Source organism: Pleurodeles waltl, chromosome 3_1 (assembly GCF_031143425.1).
Source record: "Pleurodeles waltl isolate 20211129_DDA chromosome 3_1, aPleWal1.hap1.20221129, whole genome shotgun sequence".
Lineage (NCBI taxonomy): Eukaryota > Metazoa > Chordata > Amphibia > Caudata > Salamandridae > Pleurodeles > Pleurodeles waltl.
This window is the reverse complement of record NC_090440.1, coordinates 1666846471-1666867547: the sequence shown is the minus strand read 5'-3', so window position 1 is coordinate 1666867547 and position 21077 is coordinate 1666846471.

Below are 21077 nucleotides of genomic sequence, written 5' to 3'. Positions count from 1 at the left end.
AATTCCAGTGGCCTTGAATATTACCATGCTCCGCCTGTAATCGTCGTTTATCCAGAATTGAAAAATAAAGATATTAAAATACAAGCAAACGAAGGCAGTGCTTAATTTGGGAAAAAGGGCAGAGACTCAAAAGTATATCTTTACATCCCGCTAGCAGCGCTGCTGAATGCCAGGATTGCTAAATACCAAGGATTCCTATTCTTGATCCCCCTTGTCCCTCTTTCTTTGACCTTCCTACACTTTCTGTTTCTTTGTCTCGCTCTTACTCCGCTTGTCACTGCTTCCCTATTTCGCGTCCTCCTGTCTCCCTTTTCTGCTTTTGATGAAAAGTAAATCCTGGTTCCCACAACTGAGTGCTGTTCCCTACCACCTGCAATCACCTGCATACATTAAGCACTGGGCGAGGGCATATATTTTAAAAAACTTTCACGAGAGAGTAGCACCAGGGAAACTCCCGGGCGAGGTAAAATGTGATTTATTAGAAATTCCAGCATCAGGTGGGTGAAGCCGTGGGATTGCAGGCGGGAGATAAGACAGAGTCGTCAGCGATGGTGAACGCCTTAGAATGAGGGCGCTGACAGGCCGTCCAGTGTTCGCTCAAGTTCAGCAGACGGGCTACTCATCACGGGTACAGTTCCCATTCTTAGGTGAAATCCGACCTGTAAGGGGGTCCGCAGCTGCATAGCCGCCCCTAAAAAAAAGCTTAAGCCTGTTTTGTCACCGTAAGGACTCCTCCTGAAAGGCCAGCTTCGAAATTAGCCGAAAACGTGCAGGGTCGTCATTGTTCGGTGAGAGATTTTTCATAGAACGGCAATGACTGCGCGTTTCAGCGCCTGGAGGAGAGAGCCAGCGCTGCAGGAAGTGTTGATTGGGTGGAAGTCACGACTGACGGCCACCTCTTTAGTTAGACTCAAATAGTTTAGTGCCTGTTTGCACTTGCTTTTATTTGCTTACCTCGCATAAAAATGTGGTGCTTCTACAATGGCACCCATTAAATCCGTCCATACATCCTATAGACCCGTATAAAGATGTTTCCCTCCAGCTCGGGGTGTCTCAGTCAGAAACCTCCCCTCCTCCCTCACCCGCCCTGTTTAGCAAACTATTTTACAAGGGAAGTGAATACACAGAAGAACACCCCAGCAGAAACTGTGGGGACACAAACAATAAAGCACTTTTTACACGGTTAAAAACATTTTACTGAGAAAAATATGTTTCAAACCGGAGACCGTCCAAGTACACCAGCGGACTGGCAAATTGTGTCCCTCGTGAGAAGGAAGAGACTTCAAGCCCAACCAGCAAGGTCACTAAAATCACACCAACTGGATAACGATTTAGGCCCTCATTATGAGTGGCTCAGTAAATGGGCTGGGTTTTCCCCTTCTGGGATAGTGGTAACTTCGGGATTTGGGCAAATCCTGCTAATTGAAACTGGGGCCCAGAGGACCCACTAAGAAATTAGGGATTGATGTGGGAATTTATAATCCTGGGTCCGATTGCTCAAATAATTCATTTTTTTGGGTCACTTTCACTCAGAGATTTCAGGTGCCTTTACCTACCGAAACTCCTGTTGAAAGTTAAGAGATGTGCTGTGTGTCTGTGGATCTTCAAGGGTGAAGCTACCGTTGTTGCAGGAGGTGCAGGAGGTGCAGTGCCACCAGGGCCCATTGAAACTTGAGAATTGCTGTCTTGTACTTCCTGCCCAAAACCAATCAAAGGTGCCATTTTTTGTGATCACACTAGGGCCCATTGAATCTGTGCACGCTACTGCAGATCTCATAATTCTGACTCGACCAGTAACAGCAGGAAATTAAGAGACCACACAAAATGAGGAGCACCAGTAGATGACGCACACACTGTGTGGGAAGTGAACAGACACATAGGTGCCCACTACCTCAATAGTTTGGCTATGGGATCTTGAAATATCCCACTAAAGTTACTTGATTATTCAACATGTGCTGTGTGACAGTCTCCAATTGTACAATGTTAGAAATTGGATCTCTAGTTGGCAGAGGTATGCACCCTGTCCAAGTAGGGACCACAATCCCAATCAGGGTAAGTCACAACACAACCTAAATTATCCTTTGCTCACCCTCCAGTAGCTTGGCACAGAGCAGGCAGGCTTAACTTAGAAGGCAATGTGTAAAGTATTTGTGCAATAACTCAACAGTAACACAGTGAAAACACCACAAAACGTACTCCACACCAGTTTAGAAAAATAGATAATACTTATCTGCGAGAAAAAAAAAAATCCAATATGCGCAAGTCAAGATATCGTTTTTTAAAGGTTTAGATGAGTCTCAATCCTTAAGAATCAGTGGTTGTGTCCTTTTAACACACAGTACCTGGGATGCATCAAATATAACAACGCAGAGGGCTGCAGAGGAGGAGATGCATTGGAAAGTAAAAGTCAGTTTTCTGGCATGGTGAAGGTGATGAGTTGTTTCTTTCCATGCGGCAAGGTGATGCGTCGATTTTTGGGCACCCAGCCTTGGTTCCTCAGGCGCTGTGGCGATCCAGCAGACAATGCGTAGATTTTTCAACCGCAAGACAGGCACTGCATCTGCAGCCATTGCGTCAAATTTTGCAGACGTTGCTTCTATTTTTCCAGCGCTGTGGATTTTCTCCTTCAGATGAAGTGTTTGATGGCCATGAGACTTCAGAACAGCGGGCAAGCTCAGTCCAAGCCCTTGGAGTGTACTTGTGGGGGAAGGCAGAGTCCTTTCATCAGAGTCAAGGCCAGAAGGCAGCAATGCGACAAGCATTAGAGCAGTCCCTCCAGAAAAGCAGTTCAGATGAGTCCTTTAGGCAGCACGGCAGTCCTTCTGACAGAGTCCAGTTGTAGGTTCAGAAGTGTTGGATTTTAGAGGGTCATTGACCCAGTATATATACCCAAATGTGCCTCTGAACTAGAGGAAAAATTCAAAGAATGGTTCTGAAGTTCACCAGGTCCCTTTTCAACTCAGTCCTGTCTGCCAGGAGATCTGTGGGGGGTCATCAGTCCTGTGTGTGAGGTCAGGCCACTAGCATTTGAAGTTTAATGGAGAGCCACTCCACCCTTCCTGCCCAAGATGACCCATAAGTATACAGATGAATGTAGATGCAGCTGAGTGTCTGTATTTGTGGTTTTCTGGGTGGAATGCACAAGAGGAGCTGTCAACCAGCACAGACCAGACATGGATTGGAGACAGGCTGTAAAACACAGAAAGCAGTAAGTGCAGATGAAATGCCAACTTTCTAAAAGTGGCATTTCTAAAATAGTAATGTTAAATCCAACTCCGTCAGTAAGCAGGATTTCTCACTACCATTCCAACAGTCGCGTAATGAAACTAGAGGAGGGAGATGCTATCACACCCGGGTACTGTGCTGAGGGGGCCCCCTGGAACTCGGGGGGCCCCTCTGCACGGCAGGGGCTGTGGGGGACTTTGTTACACCTGTGCATTCCAACCATACCAAACAAGACAATGTCACTCCTCAGATCAGAAATTACAGCTTAACAGCATATAAGGGAATCTCTAATGCTGGCATATGAGAGGAGAAGGTTCCACAGTAGTGAAAAAAGACTATGGGAGTTTTTTGCTACCAGGATCTGTAAAGCTTGCAAGTACGTGTCCTGCCTTTTACTTACATGGCGCTCTGCCCTGTGGCTACCCAGGGCCTACTTTAGGGGTGACTGATATATAATAAAAGGGGAGTTTAAAGCTTGGAAAGTATTTTTAAATGGCAAGTTGAAGTGGCAGTAAAACTGCACATACAGGCCTTGTAATGGCAGGCCTGAGACATAGTTAATGGGCTACTTATGCAGGTGGCACACTCATTGTTGCAGAACCCTCAAGTAGCATTTGATTTACAGGGCCTGGGCACATGTGGTGCACTATTCTAGGGACTTACAAGTAAATTAAATATGCCAATTGGGTGTGAGCCAATGTTACCATGATTTAGAGAGAGAGCACATGTACTTTAGCACTGGTTAGCAGTGGAAAGCTGCCCTGAGTTATAAAGCCAACAAAGCAAGGTCCGAAAAAGAGGAGGAAGAAGGCAAAATGTTTGGAGTGACCGTTCAGAGAGGGCCATTTTCCAACATTCACCATCTTCAGCCCAGAACAGATAAGCCCTTGTAAACAATGGGGGAGGGTGGGGTGTTGGCTGTACCACTGGCTTATTTTAACAGTTTAATTTACATTGCCACATATTCCAGCTCTTTGGTGGTGTGTGCCCTTACAAAGCTCGCTAGCGTGCTCCTTGGTTTCCTTTCAACCTTTTCTAGAACTGCCTCCCATAAACAGTTGTGCCCATCATAGTAAACCATTAGACAGCAGGATGCAGTCAGCTACTCATTCCACATACAATGCTAGGCAATGTGCAGTTGCACCAATGGGGCAACAATCTTAGTTGGCCAACCAGCCTGTAGACATAACAGGCTCGTAATTGGCCTCTAAGATTTTACTGCTGTGGAAGGAAGGTGTTATTTAAAAGGAATATTTTCTAAACTGTAGGAAGCTGGTTCTTTATATGATATATCAAAATGTGATATATTGTACAAAGAGTCCAGAGGTTCTCTTATTAGTGGACAGGGGCTTGCTTTGGCAATCCCAAAGTGCTCTTTTATGGGGTATTATGGTCAAGCAGGCTTAGGCTTATTAGAGGGGCATGTGAGACATCTGCAAAATACACACACAGTCAATAAATGAGACACATCAAGAAGGAAATCCACACCAATTTACAAAACTAACAAGTATCTTTATATATATTTTGGCACCAGAATCAATACGATTAGGTACGTACGTTTTGCAAGAAAAATCTTTGCAGTTTTGAAAAGACAACACAGGGCAATTTCCCTCCCAGTTTTTTACAAAGAATGCCCCAATCGCACCCCCCTCTTTTTTTTCTCACAAGGCTACATACACCTGCGTGGCTAACTAGAGTGTGTTTAGGAGCTTGATTAATCTGCTCTGTGATTTAAACTGCGTTTGGAAAGTGTAAGTACCACTTGTTTTTGCCTTGAAAAAGCCATATATTTGAGTGTGCAACGAACAATATTTCATTGCTTTCTGATCTGTCCCTTACCTGGAAAGTAGACTCTGCTAGCTTGGAAGTGTGGATTCTGCCTTTCTGTATCCAAGGAGATTCTGACTAGAGACGCACCTCCCTTCCACAGGGGCTTGGCCTTAAGGTAACTTGGCCCTTTTATAAGTTTCTATTGGTTGTTGCATATGTTAAAGTGATTGGTTGCTGGGGTTTATATTTCTATTGGCTTAAAGGACCCGGTTTGTGTTCTGATTGGTGCTAGGGCTAGGGTTCCTACTGGACAAAGGTCTTAGGGTTCCTGTTGTGATTGGCTGTGATGGCAACAGCTGTGCTTGGTACTGGGGCTGGGGTCTTGTGATTGGCTGTCAGGGCTAGGGCTGTGCTTGGTGCTAGGGATCCTATTGGTCTAAAGGTTTTAGGGTTCCTGTTTTGTTTGTCTGGCAGGGATAGGGCTGTGCTTGGTACTAGGGATAGGGTTCCTATTGGTCTGAAGGTTTTTAGGTTCCTGTTGTGATTGGCTGTCTGGGCTAGGGCTGTGCTTGGTACTAGGGCTAGGTCTCCTATTGGATCTTGGGTGTAGCGTTAGAAATCTGATTGGTTAGGGTTAAGGCTAGGGTTCCATTGGCCAATACGGCTATTTAAGCCTAGGGCTCAGGGCATCTCAGCCCAGGCGTCGACAATAAGAGTGGAGAAGACAAGGGCAGTTGCCTGTATGGACTGTTCAGGCCAGGTCAGGCCTAGTGCCAGATATGCTGCCCAATTTTCAATTTGTCAGCAACTACCTTAAACCCTCCACATTCTCCACAATCCAAACACAATATCAGCAAAGGCATTCAACTCATGCACCACAAACAAACCTCATACAGATTTCAATGGCTTAACAACAACTACAAAACCACACATACCACACCTATACACATATCCACCACAACTGCAACATTAAGACACCTTGATTCTCTCACCAAACACAACTCTGTCCTTTACCACTAACACATCCACACATCGCCCACACAAAACAAAGCCACATTCAACATAACTTTCCTCCATCCAGACACAAACTCCCTGTTCATACAAAACACCAGCACGATCCTCTATTTGCTTGTATCAGACTCGTTTTTATCATGGCAACACCTAGACTCAGCCTTCCATCACAACATCCACCAACACCCTCCTCATTTTTGTACCAATTACACACAGCCATACAATCCTTACACTCCACTTCACCACATATATTACCTCTTCTAGTGATCAAATCTAACACAAACACTCACACATCTTGTCCATACCCTCCCTACACACCTCACACACTATTCTCCAAACCATATCACCACTGCCTTGCTTTTCAAACACCACTCACCAGCAGTAACTCACATGCAAATCCTTCACAGGAAACCACTACATCAATATCTCCTCTCACTACTCTACAAAATGAAATAAACCATACACATCAGCACATTAAAATAACACAAACCTTCATACTTTCCACCACACCCACTGTCATGACTACAAAAATAGTACAAATCCTGACCAATCTTCACTCCAAAATTCTCACTCCTCGCTTACATCTACCTCTCATCCACTACACTATTTAAAGCTTTAGATTATGATCCACATGCTCCTCTATCACCCTTAATCCATACTCCTTCCACCCTGAACAGACGCAAACAAAATAAAAAACATGCCACTCTGAACATCTTCACATCTCCCTGTCTATTACACAACAAGGCTGCTACTCTACAAATAAAGGTAAGCTCATCATGTCACTCTCAACCACCAAGCCCACCGCAAACACACACAGATCCAACAAAATGCCTCCTAAGCCTGCTGGATGAAGAACACAATTTAGAAAAACAACACTATTGTGACCCTCATACAGTTATCAAAACTAATGACACACGTGCAACAAGCTCAAAATATACTGCTCACCCTTCTCCAAAACAAAATGACACCACTACCAAAACATCTAAACTGTGTACTCATAAATGCTTGATCACTCTCAAAAAAATAAGCACTACATCTACAACCTGCTCACTGACACACAACCTGACTTACTATTCATAACAGAATCATGGTTGGGAGATGACATGGCCCCAGTGTTGTATGAAGCCACTCCTCCAGGCTATTAAACTATCACACAAAACCATATAGGCAAAAGAGTATGTGGACTAGCTATTTTATTCAAATAAGCAATAATTCTCAGCAAAACAGAAAACGTCCATACAAGGTTGTGAGACCCTCATCACCAGGTGCAACCCAGCATCAACTTTCTCCTGTAACGTTCTCCTCCTTTACAGGCCTCTGCCTAACAATTCAACATTCCCAGACACATTTCTAGACACAGTTTCAAATCTTATCACATTATACTCCAACATCTGCATTCTTGGGGACCTAAATATTTGGTTTGACAAACCCAACATGCCACATCTAAAAACTATCACCACTGGCCTAGTCACATTGAACCTACATCAGATTGTACACAATCCCACACACATCACTGGACACATCAAAGATGTCATTTTTGTTAACCCAGAACTAATTACCGTTCAAAGAATCATGCCAATCACATGGTCAGACCACATTTAGTAACTTTCCAACATAAAACACCACAAACCACTACACCCAAGACCACCTTACATACATACATCTATCGACCATGGAACAAACTAAAGTTTGAAGACTTAGAAACACAACTAACATCCAACAGAGATCCAGACACAATAAATTCTGTTCCAAAACTGTATGAGTGGCTAGAGACTGACCACCAACCTCTCCAACCTCGGACTCCGTCAGCTGGTCAACACTCCCACCCACATCGCCGGCCACACCCTTGACCCACTCTTCACTTCAAGCAATCACATCTCTTTCAGCCACACCTCCGAACTCCACTGGATCGACCATCACTGCGTCCATTTCTCCTTCCAGAAAAACACCGAACACAACCACACTCCTCTACCGCCGCACCGCCGCTGGGGAAAAGTCACCGAAGATCAACTTACCAACACCCTCGCCAAAAACCCACCACCCGACCCCACCGACCCGGACTCCGCCGCCACCAACTTCCAACAATGGATCCTCGACTGCGCCAACATCCTAGCCCCACTTAAGAGACCCACCGCCAACTAAGAAAAGAAAAAACCAGCCTGGTTCACAGACGAACTGACCACCTCCAAACGCACCTGCCAGAAACTCAAGAAAAAATGGATCCTCGAGCGCACACCCGAGAACCTTGCTACCCTCAAGGAAGCCAACCGTGAACACCACCAACGGATCCGACTCGCGAAGCGCTCCCACTTCACAGAACGCCTCAACAACAACGCTCACGACTGCAAGGAACTCTTCGGCATCGTGAAAGAACTCGCCAACCCCAACGCCATTGTCAACGACATCCCTCCATCCCAGAAACTCTGCAACGATCTCTCCACCTTCTTCTACCAGAAAATTGCAGCCATCCACGACAGCTTCAACACCTCACCTCCGCCAGACCCCACCCCCAACAACTCCTCCCACGCCGACCACATCACCACCTGGACCCAAGTAGACGACGCCGAAACCCTAAAGACCATGAACTCCATCCACTCAGGATCTCCCTCTGACCCCTGCCCACATCACGTGTTCAACAAAGCCGACGCCACCATCGCCCACACACTCCGAAAGATCACCAACCTTTCCTTCAACACCGCTACCTTCCCGGACAGCTGGAAGCACGCAGAAATCCAACCCCTCCTCAAGAAACCTAAGGCTGACCTCAACGATCTCAAAAACTTCCGACCGATCTCCCTCCTCCCTTTCCCAGCGAAAGTCATCGAGAAGATCGTCAACGCACAGCTCGCCCACTACCTAGAAGACAACTCCATCCTTGACCCCTCCCAATCTGGCTTCAGGCGAAACCACAGCACAGAGACTGCACTCCTTGCTGCCACAGATGACATCAGACTACAAATGGACAACGGCGAAACCTCAGCCCTGATCCTCCTAGACCTATCAGCCGCATTCGATACAGTCTGCCACCGCACCCTACTAACCCGCTTACACGAAGCCGGCATCCAAGAAAAGGCCCTCAAATGGATCTCCTCCTTTCTCTCCGGCAGAACCCAGAGGGTCCGACTCTCACCTTTCCGCTCCAATGCCACCAACCTCATCTGCGGCGTACCCCAAAGCTCCTCACTAAGCCCAACGCAGTTCAACGTCTACATGGCCCCCCTCGCACAACTGGCCCGCCAGCACAACCTCAGCATCCTCACCTACGCCGACGACACCCAACTCGTCCTCTCCCTGACCAAAGATCCTCTCACCGCCAAAGCCAACCTCCACGAGGGACTGAAATCCATCGCCGAGTGGATGAACAACAGCCGCCTGAAACTCAACTCCGACAAGACGGAAGTCCTCATCCTCGGGCACACCCCCTCGGCCTGGAACGACTCGTGGTGGCCCACCGCCCTGGGCCCCCCACCCACCCCAGCCAGCCATGCACGAAATCTCGGCTTCATCCTCGACTCCACCCTCACCATGTCCAAACAGGTCAACGCAGTCTCATCCTCCTGTTTTAACACCCTCCGAATGCTCCGCAGGATCTTCAAGTGGATTCCAACAGGAACCAGAAAGACAGTGACCCAAGCCCTCGTCAGTAGCAGACTCGACTACGGCAACACACTCTACACAGGCATCCCAACAAAAGACATCAAACGACTCCAACGCATCCAGAACGCATCCGCCCGCCTGATCCTCGACATACCCCGCCGATGTCACATCTCCCCTCACCTGAAGGACCTCCACTGGCTCCCCGTGGACAAGAGGATCACCTTTAAACTCCTCACCCACGCACACAAGGCTCTACACGACACCGGACCCGCCTACCTGAACACCAAACTCAACTTCTATGTTCCCTTACGACAACTACGCTCTGCCAACCTTGCCCTCGCCATCATCCCCCGAATCCAGCGCAAGACCTCTGGCGGCAGATCCTTCTCCTACCTCGCCGCCAAAACCTGGAACTCACTCCCGACCTCACTGCGCCAGACCCAGGACCTCCTCACCTTCAGGAGACTCCTCAAGACATGGCTCTTCGAACGATAGCAGCGCCCCCCCCCTTCCCCTTAGCGCCTCGAAACCCTAACGGGTACATAGCGCGCTTTATAAATTATTGATTGATTGAGGAAGCTTTTGATATCCTATTTCCACTCAAAAAAACTAAACAGGGCATAAGAAAACCAACAGCTTGGGGGAATGCAGAACTAAAAAAGATAAAACAACAAATCAGAAGGCTGCAACAAACCTGGCTCAAAACAAAACATTCAAGACAAACGTCACCTGCACAAACTGAACAGAATATACAAATCATCAATCAAAAATTTTTAAAAAGGTACTACTCAGATACTACTCAGACAGAATTCAAAATGCTAAATCTGCAACGAATTTCAAAAACCTAAATTCATGTAAGGAATCATCCCATTACTCAATAATTCACAGACAGACTGGCAAATCATTACACAACTAAGGCAGACACATTGGACTCCTATTTGAAACAAAGGAAAACCACCAGCACCAACCAGTTTCCTAAAATCCCCTCCAAAAGTAAGCCAACCCAGCATCTGCAGTCCTTCAAAGTGAATTTATGGATTTGGTCAAAGCAAGCAGGCCTTCTGGCAGCCCTTCCAACCCTTGTCCAATCTTCAAGTACATCATTTTAACTATGTGTACTGCCACATCTGTAAGAATAATCATCAATAATTATTTGACTACAGAAACCTTTCCTGAAGATTTTAAAAAGGCAGACATATGCCCGTTATTAAAGATAACAAACCTGGACCCACAGGAGCTCAATAAACTGGGCAAACTGATAGAAAGAGCAGTATTCACCCAGATGTCACAATTCATTGAAGATAACTCTATACTTTCACACTACCAAACTGTATTCTGCCCAGGAAGTGGCACTGAATCTGCTCTCATCACAATCTGGGATGATCCTAAAAACACAGTCGACCGCAATGGAGTTGCTGCACTACTTCTCTTGGACCTCTCAGCTGTCTTTGACACTGTTGACCATGATACCCTAATTCAAAGGCTCCACAAAGCCACCATAGAAGAAACTGCTCTCGACTGGATCACATCCTTCCTTCAAAACAGAACAAATGTCATCTATTCTCCCCCTTTCTTGTCCAAACCATATTTCACAAAAGCAGGGGTCCCTCAAGGATCAATCATCTCACCTATGCTTTTCAACATCTACATGTCATTACCAAAATTGATCAATGAATTTCAACTCACATGCTACAAATATGCAGATGACACACAACTGCTCCTTATATTGAAATGCCCCAAAGACATTGGAAACTCACAAATCTCCAGTTGCCTCACAGTCATTGATCAGTGGATGACGTGGAGCCATCTCAAACTGAATGCTTCCAAAACGGAAATACTCACATGTGGCAACTGGGAAAATGATGTCCCACTGTGCGCCTGGCCTGACGATCTGGGACCACCTCCTCAAGTATCTAAGGAAGCTAAAAACCTTGGAATTACCATGGTCTCCAAGTTAACAATGAATGCCCAAGTGGACAAATTAGCACGATCAAGCTTTATCATCTTGAAAACTCTGCAATGCATTTTCCCCCACCTCGGATTTCCACACAAGATCAAGGCTACTAACTCTATTGTACTATCTAAACTAGATTATGCCAATGGCCTCTACCATGAATCATCTTGATCTACTATAAAAAAACTACAATGCATTCAGAACTCAGCTGAGAAACTACATGTAAAGCCACAAGCCCACATCTCCCCTGCCTTGTAGGCACTGCATTGGTACAGGTTGCCAGAGAATCCACCTTCAAGCTGCTTTGTATCACTCACAAAGCAATGCATGGAACAGGACCACTTTTCATCAGGAATAAATCACCAACTATATTCAACAAAGAAACCTCCCCTCAAGATTGGCACCCGCTTTAAAACACCACCATTCAAGAGAAAGACTATAGGTGGTACATCCTTCTCTGTTCATGTGGCCAAACTATGAAATTCATTACCCCCAAATGTAAGATCCACAGATAACTTTCTGTTTTTCAAAAGACTACTCAAGAGTTGGTTCTTTCCTTCGTAACCACCATATCCAAACAGCAATGGACTGCATATGCCTGTGTCCGTAAACATTTATAATCTGATTATGTGTATGTATCTAGATATGTGTATTTCTTTAAGAAATATGTATAATTATTATTTCATAATAATAAAATATGTACATACTCTTTAAACCTGTTTAACAAATGTATATTTATTTACAGTTAAATGTATATATATGTGTGTGTGTGTGCAAATATATGTGTGCATATATGTGTATACAAGTATGTATAAAACGTATGTTGTTGTATACATACATGTGTAAATTATCCCATGCTTAACATGTTCATAGGTCATTTCATGGTTCCTAGATAAGTTGTTAGATTAGATACTTATGACTCTCTGCTTTTATTTTAGCTTTTACAAAGAGCAAATGTTATCTTAACTATTCTATCAGCAAGCATTTCGCGTTTGAAAATTGAGGAAAGATTAAATAATGTTAGAAAAGTACACAAATAAATTACCCTCAAATATTGCTAGTCTTTAAAGGCTGTGTTTATACAACACAACTTTAAATCTCAAAATAGTATATCCATTGTCATGTTCCTTACACATAAATTCCCTTACTATGTATTTACATATCTATTTATTTAATATTAAATTATTTAATATTTTAGTCCTACTGCACAAGAGGAAGAAAAAAACCTCACATAAGCTTCACTCTGTCTCCTCATCACCCTATACCTCTATCAATCTATCGTCCATCCCCATTCTCTGACTTATCCCAAACCCATTCTACTACTATGATCTCTAAAATCACCCTGCCTAAACTCTTCCCTCCTCTTCCACCGCTGGCTCACCCCGAACCTCAATTTACTATTATGATCTCCCAAACAACCCTACTAAATTCTCCCTCACTTATCTCACCTTTGACCCATCCAAAACCCCTTCTACTACTATGATCTCCCTAACCCCTTTCTCCAGACACCTCCCTCCTCCATCTCTCCTTTACTCATCTGAAGCCTCGTCCTATTACTATAAACTCCCAATTAACTCTTCTGGATTCTTCCCTCCACTATCCCTCCATTATTCTATTCAAACCTACTAACAAACTCACATATCCTCTGCTCAAATCAACTCATACTAATACTAATACTGTACTCGTATTTCCATATACTAATCCACCACTAATCATTTTGGGTTACGGAGTAGCGTGCTACTTGCCGAAAAGAACTTAGGCGTCAGGGGTAGTAAGTGTTATATAAATATAATTACAATTACAGTTTCTGAAAAGCTGCAATGTTATCCTACGGATACTGCATTCAGGTACAATATAGTAAATTACAAGGCCAATACTTTAGGTAAGTATTGGGCAAATGTCAGGACCACACCAATAGGTCACAATGGTCAGCACTGAGGCAGTCGGATGCAGAGGTGTAGTATGGCATCAGGGACTCAATGTTATTCTATATGGATCGGTTTGGTCGAAAAGATGCTGCAGGTGAGGATCCAGTCAAAAGGAACCACAAGTGGGTTCCAGCCTTTAGATACCCGGGGATGAGGGGACACCTTCAGTCCTCTTCTCCACGGCTCAGAGTCGACTGGTGCAGAGGTGTTCTGAGTCATCAGGTTTTTGGCCACCGGAGCACTTGCAGTCGATGGGGCCTGCGTGCAGAGTCTGCAGGTGATGTCAATGAGTCCACAGTGGGCAAGTCCAAGGTGGGCTTTGTCTCTGGAGGGCGGGGGACCACACCAACACTATTGGCCCACTTCAGCTCAGGCTAATGCGGCACAGGTGCAGTGGGGCTTTCCGGTGTCAGGTTTTCTGTGGTTTGGAGTCCTCAAGGTTGTCTAGGGTTGCCTGCAAGATGCAGGGAAACACCTCTGCTGCTCCATGGGCATTCCTGGGTCTTTGTTGAAGGCAGGCAGGCCTCCCAGGCTTTTTGAGGCAAAGCCGCATGCAGGACAAGTCGACTTTGGCGCAAATCCATGGGAACAGCAGACAGGGATGCAGGGCTGGGGCCAAGTCAAGTGCTTCTTCCTAAGCCTTTGCGGCTTTTGAGTGTCCTTTTTCTTCACAGGTCCTCAGGAATCTGATTTCCTGGTGCCAGGGGCTCCCCTAAATAAGCATTTACAGTTGTTTCGGGGAGTGTAGGGTAGTAGCCAATGGGCTACTTACCCCTGGGGTCACTACACCCCCTGTATGACCACTTCCTGTGGGAGGTGGGCATAACCCTGTCCCAGGGTTCCTAAATCTGCCAACACCAAGATGGCAGATTTCTAAAAGTTGGGTCCACATCAGGCAGCTCACCTTAGCGGTGGGATTGACCTGAAGAGTGGACACACCTCCCTGAATACTAAATTTCACACCTGTCCATGTGCCAAATGTGCCCGGAGGTAGGGGGATTGGCATCTCTCTGTGAGTGAAGCCAGAGCTGCATACCAAGCGCCGTGGGCCTCTATGAAGCCCCCTGCCTTGGAATGCAGGTTCACAGGTCATCCTGTTGGGTGGGGTGTGTAAGCATCTCTCCCAGAGCAGGCTTGGTTTATGACTGCCCGAGAATAAAGGCTCTCACTCTTGTGGGGACAGACTTGTGTCTGGTGGCGGCGGGCTGGCTGAAACTGGTCAGGTCGCACACAGGTTGATGATAGGTTTTCAGGGGGCACCTCTAAGGTGCCCTCTGGGTACATGTATTAATAAATCCATCACTGGTATCAGTGAAGATTTATTAATATGAGATGTTTGATACCAAACATCCCTATTTTCCGTGAAGCAATCATGTAGCTTGTGAATTCATAGTGACCAGTGTCCAGCACATGTACTTGAAATGGCTTCCCTTTTCACGCATTATTTCTGAGAATAGACAAAGACATAGCAGGGGCATTTCTTCTCTTGCAGATATTTCCTCACAGGTAATATAATGCACCCCGCGTTAGGGCTGCAAGGCCTGCTGTAGAAGTGACACACAAATATTACATGCAGTGTTTAAGGGGCATGGCACACAGTCTCTGGGGGTGAATATGACCTTGGCGGACGGCCTCTGCCGTCCGCCAAGGTACCGCCGCCAAATGACCGCACCCCGGTCAAAAGACCGCGGCGGCCATTCAAACATTTCCTCTGGGCCGGCGGGCGCTCTCCAAAAGAGCGCCCGCCGGCCCAGAGGAAATGCCCCTGCAACGAGGACGCCGGCTCAGAATTGAGCCGGCGCAGTTGCAGGGGTGCGACGGGTGCAGTTTGCACCCGTCGCGTATTTCAGTGTCTGCATTGCAGACACTGAAATACACAGTGGGGCCCTCTTACGGGGGCCCCTGCAGTGCCCATGCCGTTGGCCCCCGCGGCACCCCCTACCGCGGGAGACCCGCCAGGAACAGGATGGCGGTAGGGGGTGTCAGAATCCCCATGGCGGCGGAGCGCGCTCCGCCGCCATGGAGGATTCCCCCGAGCAGCGGGAAGTCGGCGGGAGACCGCCGACTTTCCGCTTCTGACCGCGGCTGAACCGCCGCGGTCAGAATGCTCTTGGGAGCACCGCCAGCCTGTTAGCGGTTCTCCCGTGGTCAGTGGCCCTGGCGGCCACCGGCCGCCAGGGTCAGAATGACCCCCTCTGTGTCATGTCGTGTTTTCACTTTTAACTGCACAAAGACATGCAGCCTGCAATGGCAGTCTACATATGCTAGGTGGGATGTCCCTGAGGGTGACTCAATAGACGCTACAGTCCTTGGGGACCCTAGAGTACAGGGAGCTAAAGGAATTGCTAACTGGGGAACAGTTGCACAGTTTTAGTGAAAAAGGAGCACTTTCAGTCAAAACTGCTTCCAATACAATCAAAAAGTGTGGGTGACCATGTAAAAAAGGGGCACTTTCCTGCACAAACTGACACTCTTTTCGTTTTTTCTGAGAGATTCTGGTTCAATCAGAATGAGTTTGCATTTGTGGACAAATACACTATGTCAGGAGAGGCACTACTAATAAAATATAGAATTATTTATATGTTAAATCTTTGTGCATTCCTTATAGCCCTGGGAGGATAGACTAGCTCCACTTACGCAAAACTTGGGAAAAAGCCTTTGCTTCAAGAGCAAACCCCATGGCAAAGCAAGCCACTCGATGTGATCCAAGATTTAACGCCTGTGAAAGGAATATTCTCAACCTCCGATATGAGGATGTATATGTGTGTCTGTGGGATTCTTTAACTTCCAATAGAGTTCCTCTCAGTTGACATATTTCTGAGTTTCACTTGTGTGGTTTAGTGTTTTTGTGAGTCAGACCCCAACAATGTAGTTTTCTGAACAGTTAAGTCTGCATCGCCTCAAAACGTTTCTTAAGTCTAAGGACTCCTGGGCAGATTCTAAGATTGAGGGGAGGATTACAAGTCTGGTGGTCACAAGACTGCCAGACTTTGTGGTGGCAGTCGGACTGCCATGGCTGTGGCGGTCCAACCACCACATTACAAGGTTGACGGGCAGACCCGCCAACCTACCGCCCTCCCCGCCAGGATCCAAGATGCCGACAGAGTGACAGCGGTCCAGGTTGTAATCACTGTGGACTGTGGAACTCTCATTCACATTTTGCTTTCTTCCAGCAAAGCATACAGCACAGGGCAGTGAGACAGCCCACCACAACCACTGGTCCTCTTCACAATGAGTGATGGCATTTCAGTCTTATACACAAACACACATCCGTCTAAAATGCAGCCCCCTTCTGTGCAAAGGATGGTGATTCAATCTCGACTTTTTCAGCTTTCATTTAATGTTTTTGTTTGTTTTTGTGATAAGCCTTTTTTTTTTTAACTTTTTTGTAAGCATATGCACACCATTTTCACATAATGGTATTTTTTACTTTTTATTTCGCTTAAATTTGTAATGTGTATTACATAGGTTTACAAAAAATAAGCAGAGAGAAAAATCTGCCTGGTTGGCAGGACAGGCGTATTGGACTTGCCAGTTTTTGTTTACAAAGGTATGCAATAGCTGTTAGAAGTAGAAAAGTAGTAAAGTGTTGCTGTCTTGAGGTGGCATACCTACGTTTGTAAAAGTACCATATACTCCGTCGCAAAAAACACATTTAAAAATCATATGAAATGAAAGCAGAAATAAAAGCACCTAAGTGGACTACTTTTTAGGTGGATGGGTACGTATTCAAAACGCCATCAGTCACAGTGAAGAGAGACAATGTCTGAAGTGGGCTGACATATTGCTCCTTGCAGTATTCTGTGGTGACTGTCAGAAAAATCTAAAATCTTAAATGCATTTGAAGGTAACAATTGACAAACAAGGCTGACGGGAGGGTGGGGCGGGGGGAGGTACTCGCGTGAGTAACATGCGCCCCGTCATGCACTGGTAATACCTTCACATATTTTATCATTCGTGACCTAAAATGGAATCATTGATTACATCACTGATGTCAACTGCACAGATCGATACTTGTATGAATTTTTATCGAGATTTTTTTTTAAAACATGGGGCTAGCTAAACAGCTAAAGCTGTGTCTGGGTAGATTTAAAAATGCATTTTGCCTCCACGCTCCATTTTTGCAGCTCATATCAAAGTGTTCTTGCCTCTCGTTAAAGGCTGCATTCACCTCACATTAAGGGCGCACAGGCTCTACCTGATCTGTTGTTATAGTAACCTGTTTTCAGGCTTTTCAAAGCTGCTAGTTTTACAGATTCCATTACATGAACCAAAACATACTAACAAAAGCCTTAGCCTGCAGTCTGAGTGGGCTGCGTTTGGTTAACGACGTCAGTCGTGTAAAAATACGCACTCAGCTATTCTTGGTCACCTGAGCAAAACCCAGATTTGAATAGGGCAACTGACCCGAGACCACCCAGCCCCTCTTTCAACCGTAGCAGCCCGAGGGCTTTGCTGCTCAGAGAACGAGAAACCTGTTCATAATGACCTTCATTCAACCTTGTCCCGTTTCTCTGAGCAGGTAGTCTGACCATGCACAATCCAATGTAATGTTTTGTGGATTTTGCATCAATTGGCCCTTTCTAAGGGTGGCCATACCACCAGAAAAGAACCTTTGGGGATGCACTTAATACGCATGTGCATTTATAGGTAACTGTCCTACTGGGCACAAAAGGATACAGCTTTAATTCTGGTTCAAAAGATTTCTTACAGAAAGAAGTATACTTTGAATTATTAGTGATTCTTAATTGTACTGTGCAACCCTGGCACTTTAGTAAAGTCACACATGTGCAGGCAGATGCCTGAGGCTGTCATGTAAGGATGATTTAAGCTAAAATATATATGGAGTAAGGAAGGAGTGTAGATCCACCTGCAGAAGGAAATGCAAGTCCTGAGTGCAGGAGTTAAACCACGAAGCACCGCGTCACGAAAACCACACCGTAAAAGCGTAAAACATGGGAAACAGACTTACAGCAGATCTCAAACTGTTCAACACACCAGTAAGTCACAGCTATGTATTTTGCATTGTGCACAATTAGAATGCAGAAGAAAGCTGAATATGAAAGGCACGTATTCTGAATTCTTGGGCAGAGTAATTGATAACACATTTAACAAATGGGAGGCATACATATTTACTAAACTTTCACACAACGCATGGCAGCAAACAAAGTTGCTGTGCTGCGTTGCACGCAAGGGAGAGGGCAGAAATGCTCCATATTTACAAATATATGGAGCATGTCTTCTTTTTCCTTGTACTGGTGCATATCAGACAGCCTAGCACCAATGCAGGCACTCTTGCACCAGTGTGCATGCATTGCAAGGAGAATTGTTTTTGTGCAGGAAGGTATACTTTCCTGAACAAAAGCAATCTCTTGAGACATTTTCATCTTTCTACAACAAGGAGAAAAAAATATTTCTCTCCTTATTACGGCATCCTCTGGGAGGCATAGCGATTTCACGCAATCCCAAGTTCAATCAATCAATCAATCAATCAGAACTCTTGTAGAGTGCGCTACACACCCGTGAGGGTCTCAAGGCGCTGAGGGGGTGCAGGGGGGTGGGGGTTTGTGGTGGGGCTACTGATCGAACAGCCAGGTTTTGAGAAGTCTCCTGAATGTCAGCAGGTCTTTGGTCTGTCGTAGGAGCAATGGGAGGGTGTAATAGGTCTTGGCGGCGAGGTGGGAGAAGGATCTGCCTCCAGTGGTCGCTCTTCGGATGCGAGGGACGGAGGCGAGGTCAGCAGAGCGGAGCTGGCAGTTTGGGGCACAGAAGGTGAGTCGTCTGTTGAGGTAGGCTGGACCGATGTTGTGGAGTGCCTTGTGTGCGTGGGTGAGGAGCTTGAAGGTCATCCTTTGTTTGACGGGGAGCCAGTGTAGGTCTCTCAGGTGGGGAGTGATGTGGCTGTGACGGGGTACATCGAGGATTAGGCGTGCAGAGGCGTTTCGTATACGTTGCAGTCATTTGAGGAGTTTGGCCGGGGCTCCCAGGTAGAGGGGATTTCCGTAGTCGAGTCTGCTGCTGACGAGGGCCTGGGTAACTGTGCTTCTTGTTTCTGTGGGGATCCACCTGTAGATCTTGCGGAGCATGCAGAGGATGTTGAAGTAGGAGGAGGAGACGGCGTTGGCTTGCTTGGTCATGGATAGTGTTGAGTCGAGGATGATGCCCAGGTTACGTGCATGGTCGGTGGGTGTCGGGGCTGCTCCCAGTGTGGTCGGCCACCAGGAGTCGTCCCAGGCTGAGGGGTTGGCACCGAGGATGAGGACCTCCGTCTTATCTGAGCTCAGCTTCAGTCTGCTGTTCTTCATCCTCTCATTGACGGCCTTCATTCCTTCGTGGAGGTTGGATTTGGCGGTGAGTGGGTCCTTGGTGAGGGAGAGGATCCGTTGGGTGTCGTCGGCCTAGGAGATGATGTTGAGGTTGTGCAGCCGGGCGACGTGGGCGAGCGGGTCCATGTAGACGTTGAATAGTGTTGGGCTGAAGGACAATCCTAGGGGTACGCCGCAGATGATCTTGGAGGCTTTGGATCGGAATGGGGGAGGCAGATGCTCTGGGTTCTACCGGAGGGGAAGGAGGTGATCCAGTTCAGAGCTTTATCACTGATCCCTGCATTGTGGAGTCGTGCGCGTAGGGTGCGGTGGCAGATGGTGTCGAAGGCGGCAGAGAGGTCCAGGAGGATGAGGGCCACGGCTTCACCGATGTCAAGCAGGGCCCTGATGTTATCGGTGGCAGCGATGAGGGCCATTTCAGTGCTGTGGTTGCTGCGGAACCCTGACTGGGATGGGTCCAGGAGGTTGTCCTCTTCAAGAAAGTGGGTCAGTTGTCTGTTGATGATCTTCTCGATGACCTTGGCCTGGAAAGGGAGCAGAGAGATGGGATGGAAATTCTTGAGGTCTCTTGGGTCCGCCTTGGGTTTCTTGAGTAGGGTGGTGATCTCGGCGTGCTCCCAGCTCTCAGGGAAGTTTGCGGTCTCGAAGAAGATGTTGATGATTTTGCGGAGGTGGGATGAAGTGGTGGTGCTGGCTTTGTTTAAGATGTGGTGTGGGCATGGGTCTGACGGAGAGCTGGAGTGGATAGTGCTCATGGTTTTGATGGTGTCGTCTACGTTTACGTTGGCCCAGGTGAGCTGGGGGTCATAGTCGATGGTGGGTGGAGAGGCTGAGGTGTCGGTGGTTGTCAGGGTGGTCTGGCTGTTGAAGCTGTCATGGATGTTAGTGATCTTGTGGTGGAAGAAGGTGGCGAGGGAGTCACACAGGTCTTGCGACGGTGGGAGGTCGTTGGTGTTAGAGCTGGGGCTGGAGAGTTCCTTCACGATGTTGAAGAGCTTCTTGCTGTTCTGTGCATTGTTGCCAAGGCGGTCTTTGAAGGAGGTCTTTTTGGCAAATCTGATGAGGTGATGGTGTTTGCGGATGGCGTTTTTGAAGGCTGCAAGGCTGTCCGGTGTCTGTTCACAGAGCCATTTCTTCTCCAGCTTCCTGCAGGTTTGCTTGGAGGCTCGGAGGTCCGGGGCGAACCAGGTGCCTCTGTTGACGTGTTTCTTGAGTGGGACGAGGGTGTTGGGGCAGTCGTCGATTCAGCACCTGAGGTTGCAGGCT